This window comes from Mustela lutreola, chromosome 13 (assembly GCF_030435805.1).
Source record: "Mustela lutreola isolate mMusLut2 chromosome 13, mMusLut2.pri, whole genome shotgun sequence".
Classification (NCBI taxonomy): Eukaryota; Metazoa; Chordata; class Mammalia; order Carnivora; family Mustelidae; genus Mustela; species Mustela lutreola.
This window is the reverse complement of record NC_081302.1, coordinates 81,525,773-81,542,232: the sequence shown is the minus strand read 5'-3', so window position 1 is coordinate 81,542,232 and position 16,460 is coordinate 81,525,773. Positions and strand designations below refer to the sequence as shown.

General features: G+C 48.9%; 1 protein-coding gene across 4 annotated transcripts in view; it reads left to right on the top strand.

Annotated features, from left to right (window-relative positions):
• LOC131813471 (ral guanine nucleotide dissociation stimulator-like) overlaps positions 1-16,460 on the top strand; it is a 91,796-nt gene that overhangs the window by 56,953 nt on the left and 18,383 nt on the right. Inside the window, exon 1 of one of the 4 annotated variants that reach the window (XM_059143762.1) lies at positions 8,552-8,732. The exons of 1 other annotated variant lie outside the window; for it this stretch is intronic. The gene's annotated coding sequence lies outside the window, so the exon portion shown is untranslated. Of the gene's footprint in view, positions 1-8,551; positions 8,737-13,975; positions 14,058-16,460 lie in introns of those variants that run through there. 2 more of the 4 variants (XM_059143758.1, XM_059143761.1) reach the window with 2 other exon arrangements.

Here is a 16,460-nt window from a genome sequence, read left to right as displayed (position 1 = left end):
CTCAAAAGGGAGGTTCTTTCTCTGCAGTTAGCTGGCGGTGTACCAGACAAAAGAGTTATTTGTTTTGTGTTGTGCTGTTTCATTGTTTGTTTTGGTAGAAGATTCAGAAAAACAAAAATACCTATATCGTTTCAAAAAAGTTTGAAAAGAGAGGAATCACTCTTATGTTCTGCAGACACACACAGAAGGCCATACTGTAGTTTTCCAGGCAGAGGAAAATCCAAGTTGAGGTGAAGTGGCCAAGACAGAGAGAAGAGCAGTAGTTGCAGGGACTGGGGGAGGGACAGAGCAGTGAGCGATGAGAAGCGCGGGTGTCTCTGTGATGGAAAGGTCGTGGAACGACATGGTTGTGCAACACTCTGGATGGACCTAATGAGACCTCCATATCCCACTGCAAAGGATGCGAGTAAAATGTTATATAATCTCAAATTCTGCTTTATTTAAGAAATAACATCTATGAAGTAATTATAGAGGTGGACACAGGAAACAAATACGATAAAGAAGGAAATGACTGGGGAGGGGGAATCATGCTCTGGAGCTGCAGCCAGCACAAGCTGCTGCTCCGGGGCTTAGCCTGCTTGCTCCACAGAGCCAAGGGGCAGCAGCTCGGGGGCAGGACCCTGCTGGTCATCCAGGAAAGTCAAAAGTCCTGGTGGCTCTTCCGTGGCAGAGAAGTGAACAAGGGCCCTGATGACCATCTGCCCTGGCCCCAACGGGTCAGGGGGGGCCCTGGTCTTCCTAACCCATAGTGAGCAGCCATAGCAGGGATGGCAGGGGCCAGCTCAGGCCCCAGAGGTGCAGCGGGTGCCAGAGTGGCTGCTGGAACAACTTCCTGAGAAACATCCTGATCTCGCTCTGGGGCCGGTGCTGTAGCTCCAAGAAGAGAAAGCATCATCAGCTTGATTGACTTAACTTTTGCTTTTCCCTTTCCCCACCACTCAGCGTGGCCTGCGTTCAAGACCCAGCCTCTAGAAGGTGTCCCCGACGGAAGCCCATGGGGACAGGGATCTGAGACGATTCACTCTCTTCAGCCCAATTACAATCTACAGAGGCTTCCTCAGGGTGGCCCACCCTGCCTCTGCCTCAGGCCCACACCAGTCACCCCCAGTCCTCCTCACCCCCAGCCTCTGGCTCCGTGGTCTTTTCAGGAGCGCATTGCCTTTCTGGAAGCAGAAGCTGGGCACGGCGCTGCAGGTCCGAGCCCGGCACATTGACCTGCAGGTAGGTCAGCAGCGTATGCAAGCTGGAAAACTCTGGAGGCTGCACGAAATCCCCTGGATACTTTTCCACCCAGGTATTGAGGATGGCATAGACGGCCCTGGGGACAGACATGGAGGCAGAGAAGTCAGAGGACAGGGTACGCATCCAAACCAAAATCCCAGGGAACCTATGTGGGAACCTGGGCCCCTGGGCTGTCAGCTCCTGTCTGAGACCAATCGGACTCCTTGTCCACGTGCGACCTGGCAGTCCTGCCTGAGACAGGCCTGCTCCCACACGGCAGGCTGGCCAAAAGCCGCTAGGAGTGGGAGTCCTTGATCAATGTGGGGAGCCTTTCTGGACTTCTTAGGGGAGCTGGACACACTCCTCAGTCTGTCTCCTTGCCCACGAGCCACTTTAATTCAACTGCATGTGCCCGGGGAGGGGTCGTGTCTGACCTCTTAATTACCCTCACTGCACTCGCCTCTGCTCTGGGAAGATCCAACCGAGGAGGGAACAAAGGGACTCTGTCTCTAGCCAGGCCTTCCCAGGACCCTCCCCATACCTCCACCGTTACCTCCTCTGCCCGTTCACTAGGTGCCATGAGAGTGGGTCTGTTTCCACTGACACTCACCTCCCACAGGGTGTGGGATGCCTGCTGCTCCCTGGGCTCTACTGGGTCACCATTCTCCCTGAGCCCCCTTTGAGCACCCAGCGTGCAGGTGACAACAGACTGCTGGGCGATGGTTCCTAAATCCTACGCTCTGGGTCCCAGAATTGGGGCAGAGAGAGGGCTGGGAGGGGGCAGGGATGGAGCATGACCCTCTTTGGGGTTGAAGCTGTCCTCCAACCCCCTCTGCTCTCCCACAGTGCTCATACACCTACCCCAGCTCCCCAGGGCACCTTCCCAGTTTCCAGTAGAAGCTCTCAGACATTTACCATAAAGCAAGAATAACGAGGTGAGTCTGAAGGTCCAGTAGCCCTTCGAACTCACAGGACCCTCACTACCCTGGTGGAGAGGGAAGGCCCTCCTAAAGCAGCCAAAGCTTACTCACATGTTGCGCTGGTCCTGGGGTCCGCCGACCTCATCATAGCTGGAATAAACACATCCGAATCTAGAGGAGGCCAGGGGGCATCGCATGAGATATCTCTGGATGTTGGCTCTCACCCTCTGACCCTCGACTAGCCTGCAGCCCTGGGGTGCTCTCTGTTCTGTGCCGGGATCCCATTCAGCTCCTAGATAATCGCCTCCACCTACTGGGGCTTCCTGAATGCTTGCTGAATGAAAGGGCCCCAACCAGCCCATCACCGACATCTGAGTGGGCCTGGCCCCTGCTCACCCCCAGGGATGCTTGCTCTAGATTCAGCCAGACACAGGCCCCAGAAGGAGTCTCACATCTCCCTTTCAGTGGCAAAGGAGCCCAGCTCAAGATCATAGTGAGAGTCAGGGATGAGGCAGAGGCTTCATCATGAGGGGCACATGAATGAGCAAAGAGCATGCCCACAGGCCCTCCAGCAGAATTTTCCACTGGCGCAGGCTCCCAGGTGTCCTTTCCCTACAAGACCCCACTGAGTCCCTATAATACCTCTGCCCCAGTTAGGAGCAAGGGAAGCTTGGGGAAGCTTGGGGACCTGCCAGAGTCTCACAACAGGAATTGGCCAAATCCCACAGAGCAGTTAGGGGCAGGGGAGGGTGCTCACCTTGCAAAGAGGAGGTCCAGCACCTCCTGGGTGGTGGCCAAGTGACGGTATGTTTCCAGAAAGATGTGGACACAGTGTAGATCTTGTCTGATGACGGCAGGCACCAGGTGATCTATTGCGGCCTGCAGCTTGTCGGCCCGCTTGGCCATCAGCACCGAGGTCTTCCTCCTCTTCCTGGTTGAACGATTATTCCCCTGAGGTGAATCAAAGGAGACATGAGTCAGTGCTGTGGCCACCAGGAGGGTTGGGGCTAGGAGGGCAGAATGAGCCCCCAGATATCATGGACTTCTGCAAGAGGTGGGACAAGAGAGCCCAGAGTCCGGAAAAGAATCGGGTGACTCAGTGTCTCATTGGGTTCAGACTAAGGCTCTTGGTTTTGCTTCAGGTCATGGTCTCCGTGTCCTGAGGCTGCGCTCCTCGTAGGGCTGTGTCCATTGGGCAGTGTCTGCTTAGGATTCTGTCCCTCCGTCTGCTTCTCCCCACTCTCCCCCTGTCTCTCTCTCAAATCCATCAATCAGCCAATCAGTTAAGAAGCCTTTAAGGCAAAGAGAAAATATTCTTGGTATCCATACAAAGAATTGAAAGAAGTGATGTCTCAACTTGCTAGTATCTGAGGTCCCTTTGTGAGCGGAGTATGGATAGCACGTCCCTGCATGAGTGGCATGGATCCTGTGATTTCTGATAACATAGCCCATTCTTTTTATTTTTTTGAAAGACTTGTTATTTATTTGACAGAGAGAGAGGTCACAAGTAGGCTGAGAAGCCAGACATAAAGGGGGAAGCAGGCTCCCTGCTGAGCAGAGGACCCCATGCCCCCGACGTGGGCCTCGATCCCAGGACTGTGAGACCCAGGACCCATGACCTGAGCTGCAGGCAGAGGCTGAAACCCCTGAGCCACCCCGGCACCCAACATATCCCATTCTTGAGACGAGAACACAGAGATGTTTAAGGCGAGAGGGCTTAGGATAAGAAGGCACGGAGGCTGCTGGATGAAGCACTGTGCCTTGGCCAGAGAAGGGGATTACATCCAGTCCTGCCCCAGTAAAGGGCTCCATGGCTGTGATCAATGACTGGCCTTCTGGACTGCCGTGCAGTGCAGTGCAGTGAGGCCCCTGTTCCTTTTCTTTGGGGGGGGGGGGCAACAATGTGTTCCATCAATACCAAAGTGCAGAGCAAGAGACAGAGTACCATGGGCCCCATGTCCCTTTGGATCAAAGTCTCCCAATTAACTCTTGCAAATGATGATTTGCAAGACTTGCAGAAGCTGAGGAAGGACTGTTGGGCCAGTGTGGGCACCTGGGAGCACGAGTTAGGAAAATGCCTAGGCCAGGGCAAAAGGAGTCTAAATCAATGGGATGAGACCTGGTCTAAAGTCTCTTTAATGATACTCCTATAAGTATGTGGACAATGGCTCTGCTTCTGTCCAAGGCGTGGGCAGGACCATGAGGCCAGTTTGGGGAAGAGATGGGATGCAGATTCACGGGAGTACAGGACTCTTGGAGGCCAGGCTGGCTTCTAGGAAGTGGGGCCCTTGGTGCTGCATGGGCGCCCCAGGGGTCGGGTCTCCCCAGCACCTGCACTCACCCTGAGCCAGCGCCAGACTCTCTTGGCCGTGTGCGGCTTCTTGTCCTTGGAGGAAGGAGAGCAGGCAATCTCCTCGGTCACCTCCTGCACCATGTCCTCTGGGGCGTTCTGTAAAGACAGTGCCCGGCAGCCAGGCAGGAGGCCTTAGAGCCCTGTCTGGAGGCGTTTGCTAGTCTTCAGACCCCGGGCGCTCCATTCCAGACACACCACAGCCCAGGTGGCAGAGCCCTCCCCCAAGGAAAGAAACGTGGCCCAGGTTCAGGGCCTTGGATGTGCTCTGGCACAGCTCAGAGTCACCTCAGGAATCCCCTGTGCACCCTGCCCACCATGACATTGGTGTGAACAAGAAGGGATCACCAGGGTATCCACTGTGCTCACCCTCCTCCAGCCCATGGGCAGGAAACCCCACATATCCCTCCTCCCCTCAAACTCCAGAGGAAGGCATGGGGCTTCCCTAGGATGTTTCAGAGGGGGGGGGGCATCGCCTAATCTCCTCAGTAGTAAGTACCTTATGGCGTCTCCCTTGAAAGGTCCTGCGGCATTGTGGGGGTGGTTTTAGCCAATGTCTGCAGCATGGGATCAAGTCATTTTCCTGGGGGTTCTGGTACCCAGAGCCCCGGAAACTAGGTACACAACAGGAAAACATCTTTCTGTGTCTAGGTCCTGAGTCCAGTAACCCTGCTATGGGACTAGACTGGCTGCCTGGTTGCAGGGGTTCCAAGTTCTGAAGGCCTTTGTGATCCAGGCAGTGACATCACTTCCTGAGATGCCCTATCGGGGCCCACTCCTGGTTGGACCCCTACACGAACAGTGCTCCCGTCTGCCATCTCCTCTTCCCCCTTCGGCATGTAAGGACACATCTTATCTGTACACAGTGACCCCAACACACCCCTCGGAACAGGGCGCCAGGGAAGGTTTGGGAGCAGCCAGGGCCCCAGCTTGCAAACACACCTGGTTTCTGACACAAGTCTCTATTCTTACCTGGTTCAAACCCTAGAGAAGCCATTGTGGCAGACAGGGATGGTCTTCTTGTCACATATGGATGATTCCAGCATGTCTTTCTAGCAGATGTCCACAGGCATAGGTTGGATAATAGCTATGATGTTAGAGGAGTGCTGTCACAGGTAGGAAATTCCTCCCACCCTATTTCCTCCCTCCTGTCAACTTCTTGGAATCTGCTACTAATCAGATCCCACCCCACAGTCCCTCCTGGGGTGTGTGTGTTTGTGTGCACCAGCACACTCGCTCCTGTGTGCACACATATGTTCATCGGTGCTCACATTCTGGAGTCCCAGAAGAGGACAGCCCCACTTACAGAGGGCTGGGTAATAGTTCCCAAGGTCTTAGGCTTTGCATTTTCAATGCAAACCCTAATGAAGGGACTGGAGTCTTGGCCCTTGATTGTCAGAATGTACCCTTACCCCTAGAGACCACCTATCCCAGGATGCAGGCCATTCTCTCCTTTCCAAAGGGTGTGATGCAGATGGTGGTCCATCCAGTGGGTCGTCATGACCCGGGATCCTCCTCAGACAAGAACCTGGGCATATGTCTCCTATCTAGGAGACCATGATCACCCTCAGCTCGATAACATTTCCAGGCCAACAGCCACTTCCTTCCAGAAAAACTTTTCCAGAGCCCCTAGTGAATGGCTAGGTTGCATCCAGGACCCCAACTTTGAGGACACTCAAAGAGCTGGGTTCAAGCCTGCTAAGCATCCCTACCAGTCTGATTCTGGGCAAGGCCCGGACACTTCAGGGATCTTCACAGTCTCCCTTCGGGGGCTCCATTGGTTCCCCAACTCCTCTGTAGACATGTTTGTGTGACCCCTCCCCAGAGTGTGGTCCGGACTTGGTGATTCACTTCCATGTCACAGAACGTGGCCACGTGACCCAAAGGCCTTTCTGAGATTTCGTTCGAAAACTCATTGCCCAGCCCCATGTTGACTCGGATCCATGTTCTCTCTCCAATCTTCATACTGGAGCACAAGCTCCTAGGTTGAACCATGACCCAGACATACGCCCATGGCCCAGCCCTGTGGGCCCAGAGCAGACGGAAGTCAGGTCATTGAGATGGGCTGTATCTGGCCCATGCCCCTGATTGCGCTCAGGTTCTCAGTGAAGCAGATCCTCCCTTGGTGTTGTCAGCAGCCCAGTTTAAGGAGAGACTCTGGAAGGAGCCCCCAGCGGAGCACTGCTGGATTCCTGATCCCCTGAGACCACGAGGCATCGTTTGTGGGTTCAGCCACTGAGTGTGGGGAAGTGCGGTCACAAGCCCTGGGAGAAGGGCACTGATACTGACCAACTTCCCGGGCCCTGGCCCTCCTCCCCTCCCACTCTGGTCCTTCCTCATCTTCTCTGGCCACCCTGGCCCCCTTTCTAACCTCCAGTCCTCTGCTCCATGGTGCCCTCCGCCAGGTGGAATGCACTCGCATTTGTGCAGGGCTGTCTCCTTCTTTTCCTCCCGCAGGAATTCTCCGTGTCATCTCAGCACAGCCTTGTCATACCCCTCACCGGGTGCAGTTCGGGCCTTAGTTGTGTCCCTTGCTCTTTTGCTGTGGAGCAATCGCTTTTCCCGTTCACATTTTGGTTTCTCGTTTGTCCATCTTCTGCTCTAGACCCTGAGCTCTCACGAGGAGAACCAGCTGGGCTGATAAGCCCTGGCACCATCTGAGTGTGCAGTGCCCAGTGGCTGAATGAACGGGAGACAGGATCTATCCCAGCACAGACCAGCTCCGTTGTTTGAGCCTCACTGATTTTAGTCCTGTGTAAGCCTTTTGTTTTGTTTTTTAAGTTAACTGTGCCTGATGTGGGCCTCAAACTCATAACCCTGTGATCAAGTTTCCTAGTGCCTGAGGAAGCCAGGTGCCTCTTAGGTCCCCTTTAAAGGTTTTAGGTTGATCACTATTCAAGTGAACTTGGTCATTTCAACATGCTGTATGGAGCTATATTACATTACGCTGAATGACCATGTATCTCCCCAGGTTTTGGTAGCCTGTCACCACAGAGGTCCCCCCCCTTGACAGTGCTGAGTGGATCTTCAGATTGGAGACTGATATCCTTTCTGTGTTCTTCAGGAGCCCAGAGTCTCTCCACCATCGGCCCTCTCCCTCCTTGGGATGACATGCACCTCTGATGCCATCAGCACAAGAGGAAAGATGACAAGGAAATACACACAGGAGGGTGTTTCCGGCCAGGTCTTGAAGGCCTCAAGGTTCACTTTGATGCTCAAGCTTTTATGTATTATTTTAGGATTTTATTTATCTATTAGAGGGAAAAGAGCACAAGCAGGGGGAGGTGTAGAGGGAGGAGAACCAGAGAGATGCTGATCTGAGGAGGACAGGGGGTGGCTGATATAGACCTGTGCAGGGAACAGCGGAGGCCGCCCAGAGCTGGCCTGCGTTATCTGGTGGGCCGGGAGTAAGGAGTAGCCTCAGATCCCTGTGCCCATGACCTGCTATCAGGGGAGACCCTCTAGGGATTGCTTCCTGGACTCAGAGAACATTGAATGGTGGGGAAATTTTCCTTGATTTAGGAGGGACATGAAAAGTCAATCATTGGATTGATACTTTCTCTTCTTGGACCGACAGCCCCAACCTCAGAAGAAGATGCTGAACCACCTCAAGAGCTACCTCTAGCTCCCACTGTGGTGCCTGCCGCAGCTTCAGAGCCCGAGGGGCCTGGATGGGAACCAGTTGTGAGTGTGATACAGCTATGGATACAGCCGAGGGGAGGCACCTACCTGAAGGGGCCTACTGCAAAGTTTCTATGGACAACCAGGTGCATGATTGAAAGACTTAGTGGGGGACATTCCTGGCTTAAAAGTGTTCAAGCGGTGAAGCGGGGCGATATCCCAGGTGTGACAGCATGATCTCAGGATCCTGGGGGTCCCCAGAAGACCAGCTAGGGCCCGAATGCTTCTGAGTTCCCAGACATCAGTTAGGGAGGATGGCTGAAAACCAGGAAGCTAGGTCCCGGCTTTCTGCTCTGGGAAGCAAGCTGGGCCCAGACACCACCTTATTCCATCCACAAGGTCTCACACATCTCGCCATTCTGGTTGCAATGAAGAAATGGATTGTACACCAGAATTTCGTACCTGTGGATTATGCCCAGGATTTAAGGTGCTAGAGAAACATTTTTTGACATAAGGATGGAGAAATGGTTCCTCCACAACAGCTACTGGAAGGACAACTGAAGGATTATTTCAGCACAGGAAGTCAGACCTGCAGGAGTGAATGGGAAACAAAGAGCCCGGTGGGTAAGTAGTTATCCAACATGTCGGGAAATCTGAATTACCATTAGCTGTAAAACACACGAAAAAGCCATTTCGGGAGATGTTAGTGACAAGTTGGCATGACATGATAATGCACATTGTTAGAACAACTGAAGGTACTTAGCATTAAAGGATTCTGAGATTCTCATTTTGTGCTCTAAGAGGAGTAATAGACTCAGTTCAGACGTAAGTTACACGTGCTTAAGAGTTTGGGTTTTTCAAAGATTTTATATATTTATTTATTTATTTATTTGTCAGCAAGAGTGTGAGAGTGCACAAGGAGGGGGAGCAGCAGGCAGAGGAAGAAGTGGGCTCTGGGCTGAGCAAGCATCTTGATGCAGGACTCAATCCCAGGTCCCCAGTATCATGGCCTGAGCTGAAGGCAGATGCCTAAGAGACTGAGCTAGGTAGGCGTCCCTACGTGGGCTTAAGAGTTTTAAAGGTGGGGCACCTGGGTGTCTCAGTTGGTTAAGGAACTGTCTTTGGCTCAAGTCATGATCCTGGAGTCCCAGGTCCCACATCAGAGCCCTGCTCGGCAGGGAGTCTGCTGCTCCCTCTGACCTCTCCCCACTCATACTCTCTCTTTTGCTCTCTCATTCTGTGTCTCTCTAATAAATAAATAAAATCTTTTTTTAAAAAAAGAGTTTTACTGGTAACCCTAAAACACAGAAATCGAGTATATGTTTTTTCAAAGTAAAAGATGAAATAAGAGAATAAAGAAAGTATGTCAACTCCTTGACAGGGAACAAATGAGAAGAAAGAAACATTAAAAATGCATGATCAGGACACCTGGGTGGCTCAGAGGGTTGAGCCTCTGTCTTCGGCTCTGGACATGGTCTCAGGGTCCTGGGATCGAGCCCCACATCGGGATCCTTGCTCAGCAGGAAGCCTGCTTCTCCGTCTGCCTCTGCCTGCCTCTGCTCACTCTCTCTGACAAAAAAAAAAAAAAAAAAAAAAAAAAAAAAAAAAAAAAAAAAAGCATGATCAATAGAAAAGTAAAAATCATACGGTAGAAATAAGTCTACCTATATAAGCCATCACAACAAATGTGGGTAGTTAAATCATAAGTCAAATCATATATGAATGGACAGTACTCTTAAATTGAATTAGGAAATTAACAAAATCTGTTTCTCTGCTGGTTTTTAAAAAAGATCAAATGCAAGAGGACAGAAACCAGTGAACAAACTAAAACCAAAGCAGATGCACTGGGTTTTGCCTGGAGGTGGAAATACCCCAGGCTGATGGCCTTGGGAGTCACGAGGGTGGGGGGTGGAGGGATAGCTAAGGGAGGACTAAATGGAAGAAGTGATGTGAGATTTGAGGTGGAAATGGTAAGAATGAGCCACATGGGTGCCGTACTTCAGGCAGAACATCCTAAGGTTTTTAGGATGTTTGAGGAACAGAAAGGTTGGTGTCCTTTGACAGATGGTACAGGAAATAGATCATGAAGGATCTTGAAGGATATTTTCATTTTATTTTTAGTGCAGTGAGGAAACATTGGAGCATTTGTAGCAGACGAGTTCCATGATGTGTCTTTAAAAAGATCCCGCCAGCTTCTGTGGGGAAATGCAGTAGAGAGGATTATAGAGAATCAAGAGGGGAAGAGGGAAAGCCATTGGGTGGCTAGTACAGTTGTTCAAGTGAGAGGAGAGTGTGCCTTGATCCAGAGGGGTTGTAGGGGACACCAGGAGGCAGCGATGGGCTGGAAATATGTTTTGGCGGTTGAGCCAAAGGGACTTCTTGATTGACTGGACACAGACTACGGGATGGGGAGGAATCAAGGCTGACGCTCTCCTTAGGGGCTTGAGCAACTGGGTCGATGTCAGTGCCATTCACCGAGATGGGGAAGGGTGAGGAGCAACAGCTTGGGGGGGTGGGGAGGGGTTGCAAATCAACAATTCTGATTGGGTCTGAGATGACTCTCAGCGGTAAAAGTGGAGTTATCAAGTAGGTAGTCCAGTGTTTTGGTGTGGAGATTGGTAGAGATTTCTGAACTGGAGATAAAAGTTTCAGAGTTGTCAGGATAAAGCTTGGACTGGGTTGACTCCCCTAAGTAGTGTGTGTGGGTAGAGAAAAGGTCCAGGGTGGAGACTCAAGGTAAGTGTTCCTGGAATTAGCAAATAAAAATAAAGGAGTGCCAACTGAATTTGAACTTCAGATAAACAAATAGTTTTATGAGACTGATGCACTGCCTACTGTGCTAAGGAGGTACCTACAATAAATATTTTTAAAAGATATGTTACATGAAATACTGGGGACATTTGTGCCAAAAGAATCACTTATTATTTTTCTGAAATTCAGATTTAATGGGACATCGCATTTAATTTGACAATCCTACCTAAGGTACTACTTCCTTGTTTAGATGAGATGTAGAGAAGGATCAGGAGCAAAGAGAATGTTCCATTTAGTGTACCTATATAACCTATCTTGCCAGAATGCAATTTCATAAAAAAAATTTATATTGCTCACAAAATCTATGGGTCAGGGATTTGGACAGGGGATAGTGGACATGGCTTTCCTCTACACCTTACTCTAATCCTGGGATTCTTGCCAGCGTGGTGTCTGGGTTCCAATGGTGAGAAAGAAAATGCATGTGCATGTAAGCAAAAGAGAAAGAGAGATTCAGATAGAGAGAGGGAGACAGACAGAGAAAGAGAGACTTTACGACTCCAATGTCCTGATTCCAGGTAACTTTGATTCATTCTACAAGAAGCTCCCCCATGCCTTGCCCTATGTTCTGGACTGTACAGTAGGGATAGGAGGAAAGCCCTTGTTCATTTTTCAAGCATTTATGGATCAGACACTGTGCAGGGCCTTGGGAACACAAAGGGGCTTAGCCCTGGCCCCTGCTGTCCAAGCACTTAAAGTATGGGTGGGTATGTGCTGGTGAAGACAGACATATCGGGAGAATCAGGGCTCGGCATCCCCATCAAACCCTATCCTGGCTTTTGGGGGAGAAGATGTGAAAATGTAAGCTATTTTTAAATAATCTAGCAGGTGACTTAGGATCAGACAGGCTGAAACAGATAGCAGGAACAGGTGGAACCTGGGAGAGGGAGTGATTGTTCTGGGTTGGATTAGTTTGGAACGATTTTCTACAAGAGAAGCAGTTTGAGCTAGACCTTCCAGAGGAGGAGAATTTGATCACTTCCCTTAGCTCAGTAACATCCTAGACATCATCACATTAAATAAGTCTGATCTTCCACACCCAGAGCCCTAGTGACCTCATTTAGTTGACGTTGAAAGAGAACTCATACCTTCAAAGTACATATTACGTATGTTTCCATTCAACTTTAAGCAAGTGTTTAAAGCTTCTTGATCTATGTTCTTCTATCGTCTCTTCTCTCATGGAGAGATTCCAGGAGTTAACTTATCTTTTCTTTTTAGTCGAGGTGCAATATTTATTCCAGCAGTTAACAGAACCGTTCACGTGTATTTGCTCAACAGCATCGTGGTGGGGAGAAGTGAAGGATGGTGGGCGGAGCCCGAAGCCCTTTAGGTCACAGAGTAGGATACAAAGGCCTCTCTAGGGACATGCACGTGTCCTGTCCCCTGAAGGAGTAGCCATGGAAAGGGGTGGCTCCTTGCCATAAGAGATAATCTCACCAAAGGCCAGAAGACTCTCTGAAGACTGCCTCCAAACCAGAAGAGCCATCACCACTCACATGGCAGTCACTGTTTTCCACATTTTTATTCTTGGACATTTCAGAAGGACAGAAGTGTTGAAAGCCTAGCATAATAAATATCAGTGAATTCTTTCTGCAGAATTAAACCATTGATAACTTTATGCTGTCTTTGCTTTCTCTTTCTACATGTCCTCATATAGCTTCTGGTATAGCAATTAATGACCCTTCTCTCCTAAATAATTCAACAAGTATCTTCTAACAATAAGAACATTACCCCACCAGAAAGCAGAAGAAAAATTTTTTAAATTTCTCAGGTTGATCTAGCATCCAGTTTGCCTCAATTCTCTGCATTATCCCCAAAATGTCTTTCTTAGCTGTCCCCTTTTTCTTCAAGCCCAGATCTAGCTGAACTTCTCTTATTATATCTGGTTGTAATGGGTCTTTAGACAATTTAAATACTGTGTCAAGACAATAAAGACAACCCATGGCTTCACTTTTTTCTGTGACACTGATAATTTGTTTTTGTTTTAAAAATCATCTGCATCAATGCTTAACTTGACCTAAGAAATTCAGCTGTAAGTGTACTGTTCATTAATTTTGACAACTGTATGCACCGATGTAACTGTCCCATCAAATCAAATAAAAAACAATCAAAATGCAGATTTCTGTTGGCCCAGAAAGATCCTTTGTGTCTCTCTGCAGTCATATCCCCTCTGCTCCTTGTTCCAGGCAAGCATTGATCTGCTTTCCATGATCAGATTGATTTTCTGGAGAGACGAGGCCAGTTTGTCTTGTAAAATGTCCCACAAGTCTAACTGTTTCCCTGTAGTGTCATTACCTCCACATTCCAGCTATCGACTTTCCTATGCACTGGAAGTTAGGTCTAAAACCTTGGTTAAGTGCAGGTTAAACATATCAGGAACAAATACTCTCGGTGATACTGGATACTTCCTGCTGCTTCGAGTCGGGGGTACAACACCAGGGTGTGCATACTATTGAGTTTTCATCCTTGGTTGAGTTGTCAGCCACCAATACTGGCCTTTGTGATAGTATATTGTTCTCTTAAAATTGGCAAGTCACCAGTGGGGTGATACTTTGGTAATGTCCAAAGATCCTACTCCCCACAATCTTCTACCCAATGCTTGTAGCATTCATTGATGGCTCTTACCTGAATCAGTTTTTCCATGCAGAGTTGCAAAATGGTGACTTCCTAATTCTACCATTTTTTCTATCTTTGGAAGCTGTCATTCTTTGGTAAAGAAGTTTTTTTTTTAAAATATTTTATTTATTTGACAGAGAGAAATCACAAGTAGGCAGAGAGGCAGGCAGAGAGAGAGAGAGGAGGAAGCAGGCTCCCTGCTGAGCAGAGAGCCCGATGCAGGAATCGATCCCAGGACCCTGAGATCATGACCTGAGCCAAAGGCAGCGGCTTAACCACTGAGCCACCCAGGCGCCCAAGAAGATTTTTTTTTAAAAAAAAACAGGAATTTATTTATTTGACAGAGAGAAATCACAAGTAGGCAGAGAGGCAGGCAGAGAGAGAGAGAGGAGGAAGCAGGCTCCCCAATGAACAGGGAACCTGATGTGAGGCTCCATCCCAGGACCCTGGGATCATGACCTGAGTTGAACACAGACACATAACTGACTGAGCCACCCGGTTGTCTTGAAGAAGACTTCTCTGTAAGGAACCAGGGACTGCATCTCCTAAACAGGCAGAGTAAAGCCTAATTGCTTTACCCTTAGTTACAGTCCGGGACAATGTGATGGTGCGGGAAGGAAAGAAGGCAGGAGGCAGGGCGGGCGGGAGGGAGGGAAGGAAGGAAGGCGAGAAGGACACAAGTAAAGGCAGGAAGGAAGGAAACAAGCCGGAACTGAAAGTGAAATACTGAACAAATACAATTCTGCCTGATGAATTGTCTTTTTGGATATGTAATAAAAGCATCCAAGACGACAATGCAAAGTGTTGTAATGGTACTGGTCATTCATTGTCGGGCTCCTTATCATCCCAACCTTCACGTAATGTGTAGGTACGAGGCTGGCACAGACACACTGCATTTCCCTCTCTAGTGACGTGGGTGGCGGGAGGGACATGAACTTTGGAACCAGGTGGCTCTGGGCTGAGTCCTGGCTCTGCCACTTGCTTGCTGGGTGGATTGAACCCCTTTGAGCCTTGGTTCTTTTCTCTGAAGGGAGAGTTATGTTGAGAATGAACAGAGGTACCATATGTGAAATTTCTGTCCCAGGGGGAGGGACTGATCCCTACCTTGGATCTTTTCAGTCCCCTGGAGAAGTAAGGCCACAGCAAGAGGAACTGCCTGAACTTTCAGAGCCAACAGGGATTTGGGGCTGTTCAGACACTCTTAAATGTGCCCATGAACACAAAGTCACAATTCGCTGCTGGCTTATTCTTCCTTCATGTACTTTTCCAGTGTTTGTTGAATGGTGTCTTTATTGAAGGAAGCACGCTAGAGACTAAGCAGTTAAGGAGGCCACCCAGGTGTATGTTGGTGACCGTGGTGCTAACCTAACCATCCTTGGGCACAGGTGCTTCTCCTATCCTGGGACTCTGGTGCAAATTCCCGTTCAGTCTGTCCCAGGATTTCTGAAGCCAGAGAAAGCAAGCAGTGGAGGGAGGGAGGGGCCAGTGGGCTGGACTTCAAAGGAGAGAAGCAGGAGGGAAAGGAAGGCGTGGCGTAGCACAACTTCCATAAGCCATCACTGTGAGAGAGACCACTCTGACCATGAATGACAGAGCGACTGATGAATGCAGTAGGAAATGTGTGCATTGCATGACGCGGATCGGGGCTAGAGCTGACAAAAACAAACCTGACTGTGTGGCCAGGTGGGCAGACACCAGCCCAGCAGAGATGGGCTCTGAAATGTCATCCTGAAAAGAGACATGCCAAAGAGGTCATAGTTTTCCCCCATCTGAATTTCTCTCTCTCTCTCTATTCCTGTCTTGATGAAAAGTTTGCAACTCTTACGCTGTTACAGAGGGAACAATTCGACTTATCATGCCCTAATTTATAGAGCTGACTAATGTTGTTTTTCTCCAAAATACTAGGATTTAATAGAATTATTTATTCTATATTTGGAATTATAAACTCATAAAATATACATGCCCCTAAGTGATGTAAAATGCAGACACTTTTTCAAATAATTAGAAGTTTTTTGATTTTTAAAATACATAGGAACATTGATTTTAGAGGTTCTGTGAGTAATAGGATTTCACAAAATCTGTTGTGAAGCTATCGCTTAATGGGATTAAGAAAAAACACCTCAAGATATTTGAACTTAAATAATGCTGCATTGATCTCATACCAATTAAAGAAAGACACAAGATAGAATGCTATGTAGATTATTTTTAAAAGTACCTTACTAATATATCACAGGGGTATTTCTAATGGAATTATAATCTACTCAAACACCAGAAATTCTGTCGCTGAAATCTTGTCTTCAAGAGATCAACAGCTAAGCAATTAATATAACCACCTGAGCTGTTCAGAGGACCATATCAAATGTGGGTAATCCCAACTGCTTAATTAAAATGGACCCTCTGTCCCCAGTATGAACTTTATAACAGGTTTGATACACCCAAGGATCATAACATTTAAAGCACAAAATTTTAGACGAAGCCACCACAACCATCAACACCAGCTGTGCCAGGAGTAGAGGAAACCTTTGGCACCATTTTCAAGAAAAAAACCCAAATATATCTGAAGAACTTCAAATTTCCAAATTCATTTTCAGAAGGACTTATTGCTATGTCCCGAGGAACTCACTGTCCCAAATAAGATTGGGCAACGCTTCAGGAGTAATGTAATCCGTTTTGGGAAGCAGTCATGAGGAAGCTGAGGGGTCCTTCCAAAGAGACCTTCTGCTCAACAGTGACTTGGAAATCCATTTACAATCTTTTCTTTGACATCAGTGAGAGACACAGCTGGTTGGCGGCTTTCACCTTGCTCTATTGGGATATCACGTGACCAAAGAACCCCCCTCCCCACCACCACCAAATTCTCAGGCTCTGAGGAGATACCCAACAAAGGAAAGGACTGTGTGTGTACAGATGTGTGTGTGTGTGTG